This window comes from Triticum aestivum, chromosome 2A (genome assembly GCF_018294505.1).
Source record: "Triticum aestivum cultivar Chinese Spring chromosome 2A, IWGSC CS RefSeq v2.1, whole genome shotgun sequence".
Lineage (NCBI taxonomy): Eukaryota > Viridiplantae > Streptophyta > Magnoliopsida > Poales > Poaceae > Triticum > Triticum aestivum.
In genome coordinates, this window is record NC_057797.1 from 137,340,527 (window position 1) to 137,350,451 (window position 9,925).

Below are 9,925 nucleotides of genomic sequence, written 5' to 3' on the forward strand. Positions count from 1 at the left end.
AAGGGAAGAGAGGGGGGAAGGAAGGAGAGGGAGAGAGGTAGAAGGAAAGGAAGGGTGAGGGAGTCCTAGACTAAGGGTCCTCGGACGTCCGACCTATTAGACATGGGCCGGACTGATGGGCTGTGAAGATACAAAGACCGAAGACTCTACCCGTGTCCGGATGGGACTCTCCTTGGCGTGGAAGGCAAGCTTGGCAACCAAATATGAAGATTCCTTTCTCTGTAACCGACCTTATTTAACCCTAGATCCCTCTGCTGTCTATATAAACCGGAGGGATAGTTCCGTAGACATATATCCTGATAATCATAGTCAGAGAGGCTAGACTTTTAGGGTTTAGCCATTACGATCTTGTGGTATATCAACTCTTGTAATACTCATTTTCATCAAGATCAATCAAGGAGGAAGTAGGGTATTACCTCCATAGAGAGGGCCCGAACGTGGGTAAACATTGTGTCCCCTGTCTCCTATTACCATCGACACATATAGTTCGGGACCCCCTACCCGAGATCCGCCAGTTTTGACACCGACATTGGTGCTTTCATTGAGAGTTCCACTGTGCTGTCGTCAAAAGGTCTGATGGCTCCTTCGACCATCTACAACAACGCTGTCCAAGGGGAAGTCTTCTTCCCCGGACAGATCTTCATATTCGGCGGCTTCGCACTGCGGGCCAACTCGCTTGGCCATCTGGAGCAGATCAAAAGCTATGCCCCTGGCCATCAGGTCAGATATGGAAGCTTGAATTACGTCGCGGATATCCGTGGAGACTTGATCTTTGACGGATTCGAGACCACGGCAGCTGCTCCCTGCCACCATGATGAACACGACGTAAATCTGTCATCGGACCATACCCAGGAGATAGTACATGTAGCTGCTTTGGCCTCAGATCCAGAGCAGATCGCGCCATCCGAGGACGGGAAGCTCAACCCCGCCACGGAAGCCGCAGACTCAGCGGCGTTGGAGCCTCACACAGACCCAACTTCAAGTGACATATGTGTCACCGGAACGATGGACTCGTCTCCGGCTACAGGTTCTGAAACTTGTGCGTCCGTGTATGTCGAGCTTGATCGGGCATCGATCGTCGAATTCAGCTCCACAGACATCTTCCAACACTCGCCTTTGGGCGACGTGTTAAACTCGTTAAGAGCACAATCCTTAGCGGGGGCCTCATAGCCGAATTATATCCGGTTCGAACTGGAGGCTGATGACGGAGAATTTCGCTTCCCACCCACCGCCCACTTCATAGCCACTGTAGAAGACTTAACCGACATGCTCGATTACGGCTCCGAAGACATCGACGGTATGAACGATGATGTAGGAGAAGAGGAGGCCCAAAACCCGTCGTTCACCGTACGATGGACGGCCACCTCCTCATATGACGTACACAAGGTGGATGCACCAAAAGAAAATAGTGTCGATGACAAAGAGAACCCAGTTGAGGATGAACCTCCTAAGACAGAACCAAAGCGCCGGCGTCAGTGGCGCCGCTCTAAATCACGCCACAGCAAAGACAGCAACACCGGCACGGGAGACGATAACACTCCGGACGGTGCCGAAGACAGAGAATATCCCGACGAACGGACTACCGAACAGGACGATCGGGAAAATGGGCAAGTTAGCCAGACTAACAGGCCATAAACAATGACTCGGAGGACAGTAATTATCTTAGACTCTCCGAGGATGAGGTGACACTACAAAAAAATACACTTCCGTGATGATACGTGTTTGTCACATTAGGTCACGTTTTCTGTCATGCATTTACATCCATGACAATTTTATGACAGAATCAAGATAGTCATACCTGTGCTGTCGTAGAAGTGTTCCATGACATTACCAAAATTATCATCACGGAAGTGTCCACTTCCATGACAATAAATCATGCGTCACAGTCGGGTCCGGCTTTCGTCAAGGTTGACCGACACGTGGCATCCACCGTAACGGAACGTCGTTAAGCTATCGGGTCTGGTTTTGGATCCGATAACCCGTTAACAGCCTCGACCAATGGGGATTTTCCATGTGTGAAATCATCATTAGCTGGAGGAAACATGTGTCGGCTCACCATTGGGATAGATGTCATCCACTCATTGGACCCAAAGCGCCTATGATACGTCGACACGTGGAACGGCCCAATAGAGGCCCATTCCTGTGAAAAGGCCGGCCCGTTTGACTTGGTAAAAAGGTGGCGGGACGGCCCACGGCAAGCCTGTTAACGGCATGTTCGCATATAGCCCATTTACAGCCCGCTAACCCAGGGCCCGTTTATGGCCTATCCGAATTAGGCCCAGTATCGCCATCTGGGCCGTCCAATATAATTCCAGCCCATTTTAACTTCCCCGGCCCATGTATGGCCCATGACGTCTTTTGACCCATATGAGGCCCTTAGTAACTCTCAGCCCATTAATGGCCCATGGTAAAGCTGGCCCATAATGAATAGTGTATCACTTTATACCCATTAATGACACGTGGTGAAACTGGCCCATAATGAACAGTGTATCACTTTATACCCATTAATGGCCCATTATTCCGTTGGTTCGTTTCCAGCCCATGTTATCTTTCGGCCTTCTCCGGTCCCATTTATTCTTGGGCTCATTTCCAGCATCCGTTTACTTACAGCCAGTTGCTGTCATTTTCTGCTTGTGGGCCAAATTCAGCCCGTGGTTACAGTCGGCCCGTTTGTGGCCCATTAATATGTTGGGTCGTTTTCATAGCGTCGTCCAATACGGCCGATTAACGACGGCTCGTTATGGTCATCCCATGAACGGATGATTTCAACTCTAGCCCATTTACAGCCATAGTGTGGTCTGTTATTGGCCCATGTTTGGCCAACCGATCATATGGCCCGGAGAAGGCCCATTGATGATACGGCCCGTAGAAGGCCAATTGTGTCTATGGCCCATATAAGGCCCATTGTTTCTACACCCCGTAGAAGGATCATTGTTTCTATAGCCCGTAGGAGGCCCATGTAAACTACAGTAAATATGTAGCCCATGGTTATTGTGGCCTAGTTTTAAAAAATAGGTTATTGCGGACACTAGCAAACCGCGGAAAAAGAACTGCACTAACTACAAGAAAACAAATAAACAAGACAATAAGGAAATAAATTAGCAAGCAACTTACGCTAGGCTATCATGGCTATTACACATATTACATCCACTGGGCATCAAAGTTCGCCAGCAGTGCAAATATAGGGAACAAAACAGCATATAAACGCCATAGCAAAACAAGTCCAGAACTGAAACCACTTCAGAAGAGCTCAAGAAACAATATCCTGGGTACCCATAATGATGGCAAGATGCTTAGCAAGCTTATTAAATTTCTCTTGTTTGGCGCTTAAATCCTCCAGCACTTGCTATTGCACCAGAAAGTATGCATCGGAATTCTGCAGGAACTTCCTCAGTCCTTCGGCTTCCTATCGCATAACATCTGATCGATGTCTTTCAACTTGAAGTTGAGACTCAAGAAGCTGAATTGATTCAGGCAGCAAGTTCAAAGAGCTGGTGCCAGCAGTAGTAGTCAGTAACTCGAACACTACATCAAGACAGGACTTTGGGGTTGTCTTAGTGTCTTCAATATAGTTTTTATCAGCTTTCTTGGAGACCAACAAGGATGCCTCACTATCTTTAACCTTATCTGCATTACTTCCTTTACCATTCCATAAGGGCGTACTCTTCTCCAATATTTTATCTGCGTTCTAAAAGAGAAACAAACAAACATATCACAGGTTTACAATGTAGTATATGAAAATCATTTTGGTAAACCAGTTCAGTAGTAAGGTGGACAGGATAATAGCATGAAACAAACATATATCTAAGTAGAATGGTAACTGTATGGTCTATATCATTCTAGTTTATGTTGCCAAACCAAGATAGGTACAGTTCTAATCATATCTATTTAAGATAAAGCAGCATAGACAGAATATAACTGTAGGAAACTACACAGTAATAACAACACTTGTAATGTGCATGGCATGAGAACATGACTGTTTATTCAATTGAAACTGAAATCAACATAGAGCAAGTTACAACAACAAACACATTAAATAAACCGGTTTAAAACATACATGTTGTGCCATTGGAGTTTCAATTGCATCCTTCAAATTTGAAATTAGTTGGTATGAGTAAATACAGTGATGCAAGAGCAAACTAGTATGAACCATAGCTACGGAACCTGACCTGAGAACAATTCTTCTTCTGCTTTAAGCGTTGACTTGGGGTTCGGAGTGGTGGTCCTCGTGCTTTCGGAACCGCAGTTGCCTTACTAACTGCTCGTGTTTGGGTGCTCTATGGTGGAGACGGTGTTGTGTCAATGGGATCTGGGTTACTATCTGCTGGGGTTGGGGTTAGAAGGGGTGTAGCTGGTTCTCTATCCAACTGGGTAGGGGTACAATCTGCGTGAGTCTGGGTTATGTGTGGTGGGGCTGGTTCTTGGGCAAGTACAACCGTGGTTCTATCTCCATCGACAGGTAGCACGATATTTTCTGAAGACCGTGTTTTTACTCCCATGGATACTGCCATCACCCCCTCCAATTGAAATGGCTGATAAACAAGAAAAGTAATTGAATGTATAGACAGACATGTGCAATGGATAGTAGGGTAGAAAAAAGGGCATGAAATAATTCACATTTATGTGGTCTAACCAAACAGAATAGAAGGACATAATTTCACATATATGATGGCTAATTAAACAGGATAGCATGACAGAATTTCACATGTATGATGGCTAACTAAACAGGATAGAATGACATACTTCAAAATATGATGACTATGTAAACAGGATGACATGATATAACTATACGATGTGTCTATTAAAGTGGTTGGCATGCCATAAATCATAAACATGCCGTCGATGGAAACATGATGGCATGATATAATTCATGGATAGAATGACATAATTCAAAATATGATGACTATCTAAATTGGATGAGATGATATAACTGGTACAAAAAGGCAGCCCACGTGGTAATTTGACATGTGTACTGGTTGTCCACTAGATGGAGGGAGGATCGTCTACCATGGGTGAACAAACAAATTGTGACTTGACGCGTTATGTTAAAAAAGAGGCAAACCATGTGGGGCCTACCTTAGAGGAAAGGCTCTATACATTGGAGTACTTTTGATGTGTCCCTTCAACTCGCAGAACGAGGAGAAGCTTGCTTAGTATGCCGTCTCCCCCGCCCACGAGCATGGTGGCTCGCGGGATGAGGTGAAGCTTGCTTACTAGTAGTAGTACTGTACACCTTACGCCCACTCCCTCGCCCATGCGCGCGGTGGCTCGTAGGACGAGGAGAAAATTTTACTATTCCCTCTGTTTACTCCTCGTCCCTACTACCTTGGTTAGAGATATTATTATATTGTTTGGAATATATATATGTCCTTTAGTAGGTTTCAATATGAACTACTAGTACATACTCCAAACACTGATGTATATAGACGTGTTTTAGAGTGTAGATTCACTCATTTTGCTCCGTATGTAGTCCATATTGAGGCCCTGTTTGGTTCATAAGTCCTAGGACTTTTTCTAGTCCCTACTCCTTAAAAAGTCCCTCCCTGTTTGTTTTCAGGGACTAAAAAGTCCCTAGTCCCTCCCTAAAGGTTATTGAATGACCATGTTACCCCTAGTATATAGAAAAATAACAACCAAACAACACCATGGGGGGGCAGGGCAATGGGTGTAGGGAGGGGCATTGTTGGAAAAGTCCCAAAAAAGACTCTCCTTGAGAGTATTCTTCATTAAGTCCCAGAAAGCAAGTTTTAGTCCCTAGTAGTCCCTCCTGTTTGGTTAAAAAGTCTCTAAGAGGGACTTTTTCTAGTCCCTACACTGAAAAGTCCCTGGAAACAAACACCCCTGCATAAAGTTGAGACACTTATTTTGGAATGGAGGGAGTACATTTTTGCTATGATCTGTCAATCATTGAGATGCAATAGCATGCATGCTAGTCTCCTTTGTATTTGATGAAATGTTGCAACGGGCAACCTTGGACGCAAGATACATGTAACAGAAGTTGGAAGCTTCATAGCATTGCACTATCTTGCTGATAAATTATAGTACGTACTATACTAGTACTTCCTCCGTTCCTAAATATAAGTCTGTGTAGAGATTTCACCATGAACCACATACGGATGTATATAGATGCATTTTAAGTGTAGATTCATTCATTTTGTTCCATATGTAGTCCACCTAGTGGAATCTCTACATAGACTTATATTTAGGAACGGAGGGAGTACTATGTAAAGAGTTAGGTGTCACACCGTGTCCAGAAAATATGGTGATAGTGTGAGGTGGGCCATGTAATCACTGAGCCTGCGTGTTTTCACTACTCTTGCACTCCTCCGCCGTAAGAATGGAGAAAATTGTAATCTAGAAGTACCTCCTTTCGCCGAAAGCGTGGGACATCCAACAGTCCTACCACCTCAGTAATAATGACCAATGAGCTGTCAAATCACATAGACCCAACAGTAAGTTGGACGGACGAAGCAACAATCACTCTTGAATCCGCTTCTCCCTTCAATGCAAGCGCCAGTGAGAGGTCGCGTCCACTCTGCCTGGGCATGAAGGCGGCACCGTTCTGTGAAGCGGCGCTGACCATTTCGGGTGGGAAGCACGGGCAGGCGATGGAGGGGCTTTGGGTGGGCCAGGCTGGTCAGGAGTGGGCGTGGCAGCTGTCCGCCTATCCCTACCGGACGCCCGGAAACGAGAGGATGCACCGACTCTCGCGGCTAAAATCATACACTACACACCATCTCTCTGTAGGAGTAGGTCGATCTGTCGCTGTCTCTAGCACACACATGCTGTTAAACACACACACACACATAGGTTCATAGAATAGGAAAATCGTGCGAGTGCGAAGCCACAGGAAGTGAGATACAGATGGAGTATGTACAAGAAGCGAAGAGGTGACGAATATTCCATCAAACCTGGACTGAGGAGTAGTACTCCCTCCGTCTAGGTGATAAGTCATCTTACGGAAATCGGATATTCCCAAAATGTTTAGGCGTCATCCATTAACTTCGCATCTCAATCCCCTCCTAGCCTCGTTGCTAGCGAGCGTTGTTACTTAGGCAGCATTTGGATCCTTAGCAAGAACAGCTTATAGCATAGCCGGGCAAGGTTAGGCGTTTGGAACTGTTAAAATATGTTAGCTTTTGTGGGCCAGCTAGCTTGGGTGGGCTAGAAAAACCTTGCTAGCTCAGGAGAGCCAGATCGCCTCGCTTCCGATGGCAAAATTCGCGTAGTAGTAACATAGACTAGTAACATATGCATGTTACTAGTCCAAGTTACTCACAACTATGACAAGCCTAAGCAATGTAACCAGACGCTCCTTACTCTGCCTTGTTATCTCCCCCGGAAACTCAATGCATGGAGCACAACTACGTGTTGATCAGTCAAGAAATCAAAGTCGGCTTGCATGCGAGTTAATACGTGGCCCTGCATGGTAGCTAAAACGACATCTCTTAGTTGTTTGGAGACAAGGCTTGCCTGCTCCCGACCCGTGCTCCCATCGGTGCTCCCGACTACTAATTTTCCATCCAGCGGCCTTTCCTCCCCCATACCCTTTTCTCCATAACAAAAAATGCAAACAGTCCTGTATTTCCATGTCTTTCCCGCATGTATATAGGACGGAGCCCGTGCATGCATGCAGATCTCCCAACTTGGCACAACCAGAAGAGTTCACCATAGTCTCGGCAAGCTGTTGCACCACCGCCAGTGAAAGCGACGGTGCTCTATGGCCGCGCTCGACAGGACCATAGTCTCAACAAGCTGTTGCATCACCACCGGTGCATGCAACGTTGCGGTTGCTCTATGGCTGTGCTCGACAGGCGCAAGCACAAGGTCCCTTGGTCTCCACAACACCAGCATGCCACGCCCGACGAAGTAGCATACGTGCTAATTTCCGGCGGCACCAGTGCACTACCAACAGGCAAGGGCGGCCAATTGACGCGAGCCAGTGCGCCATCTCGGCCAGATCCTCCGCATGCAGCACATTGACACTTTCGAGCAATGCCTAAACCATGGAGCGCAGCTCCTGAGCATCCAGCCATACGACATAGTCATCCGCCGCCTTCATCATGCTACCACGGGTGGCGGCCTCCTTCTCGAGCTTGACGAGCAGACCCACGGGGATGAGCGGCAATGCGACGCCCGGGTGCATATCAACCATGTCATGCTATGGCTCGAAGGAGTTGACGAACACCCACGACGCCTTGTGGTGGTGCAGAATTGGTTAAATATCATGTTGATGAGCAGCAGGCGATGCCCGTTCTCAGCGACGTCGGCGGCGAGGCGGACATTATGGGGGCAATGCCCTAACCGTACGATGTTGGGCTGCAGCTCCTGCTCATGCCGAAGGCCCTGGTCGAGAACAAGCATTCCCTGGTGGCCGCCGCCGTCGCCGTAGCGGCGGGATGAGCCCAACGAATGCCATGTATTTTGACTGTTCACTTCACCGCCGAGTTGTATCCTCACTTCGCCACCGGGATTGCACGGGTTCCGTATGATTTGTTAGAGTCCAGACTTGTGTATGGAAGGGATAGGGAAATACAGGAATTATTTGTTTTTCTTTCCTATAAAAAAGGGACAGGGGGAGGAAAGCGGGAAGCAGCCGTTAGATTAAAAATGAGTGCTGTGGGAGCACAGATGGGAGTAGGCCACGGGAGCAGGCAAGCCTCATCCTTAATTGTTGCATTTAGAGACAGAAATCAGGGCTTTGGTTGGACGAATGACCGGTCAAGTTTCTCCTTCTCCTCCAATCTGCTTGCACCTTGGTTCCGCTGCACCTTCTAATGTGACTTATTACACCTAGAAAGAGGGAGTCATACGAGATACGGTGGCACACTGACTTAGGTCGAATACAAGTGCCCAAAATTGTGTGCATGTTATAATAATGATTCACTTAAAATAGTACGTGAGCGAATAAAGGGATCAATTGGACAGTGTTCCCGAGTAGTAGCGAGATGTGTGAGGTAAGATACACCGTTGGCGCTTTTAATTTTTCTTATTAATTTGTTTGTTTCACCCTCTGACTTGTGGGACCCAACGTACTACGTGGAGCAAGGTAAGGTGACTAAGGCTGCATTATTTCTGCACCACTATGGATAGTCTTACCACCAGAGCCACATCACACGATTATGATTTAAATCCCAATGACTCCCTCACAAAAAAACACGGCATGCTTGTCACACGAATGCAGGAATGTATAAAAGTTTAGTTTCCTCTCGTTGAACATAATGGGAGGGTTGTGTAGCTGGTTAGCCTGTTCTCTCATCAAACTTGAGGTCTCAGGTTCGATAACTACACTTGAGCATAATTCGTGCCAGGAGGATTCTTTGACTGCTCAAAATGGATGGATACGGAGCTATACGATCAGCTGCAGCCTCGGCGCTTGTTTTCTAGGGTTTGCACTCTTCACACTCTCTCTAGTATATATATACATGCTGGAGCCTCAGCGCTTGTAGTTGCTCTCTTCACACTCTCTCACCCTCTCCAGATCTAAACAAGACTTCGTTGGCCTCTCTCTCTCCCCTCACTGCTGGTCTGCTGCTCTCTTCACACTCTATCACCCTCTCCAGATCTAAACAGGACTTCATTGGCTCTCTCTCTCCCCTCACTGCTGGTCAAAGAGCCGGCAGGATCCGTCCGCCGGGAAGGGAAGGAGGCTTAACGCTGTCGCCGTCGGCGAGGGAGGGAATCCACTACCGGTGCAGCTGTTCACTTTCACCCAGCGGCGGCGTGGGAGGGCCTTCGACCCCTTCTTCTTCACCGGTGTACATAGTGTGGGCCGAACGGCCTCCGGTCGCCCACTGAACCACATCCCAAGAACCTTAAGGCATAATTTACTTATTCCACATGCATTGCTCTAGCTGCATGTGGGCTTTTTTCGCTTCTGCACTCGAATCTAGGTGTTGGATCAAACAGGAAAGTAGTGGGGAAA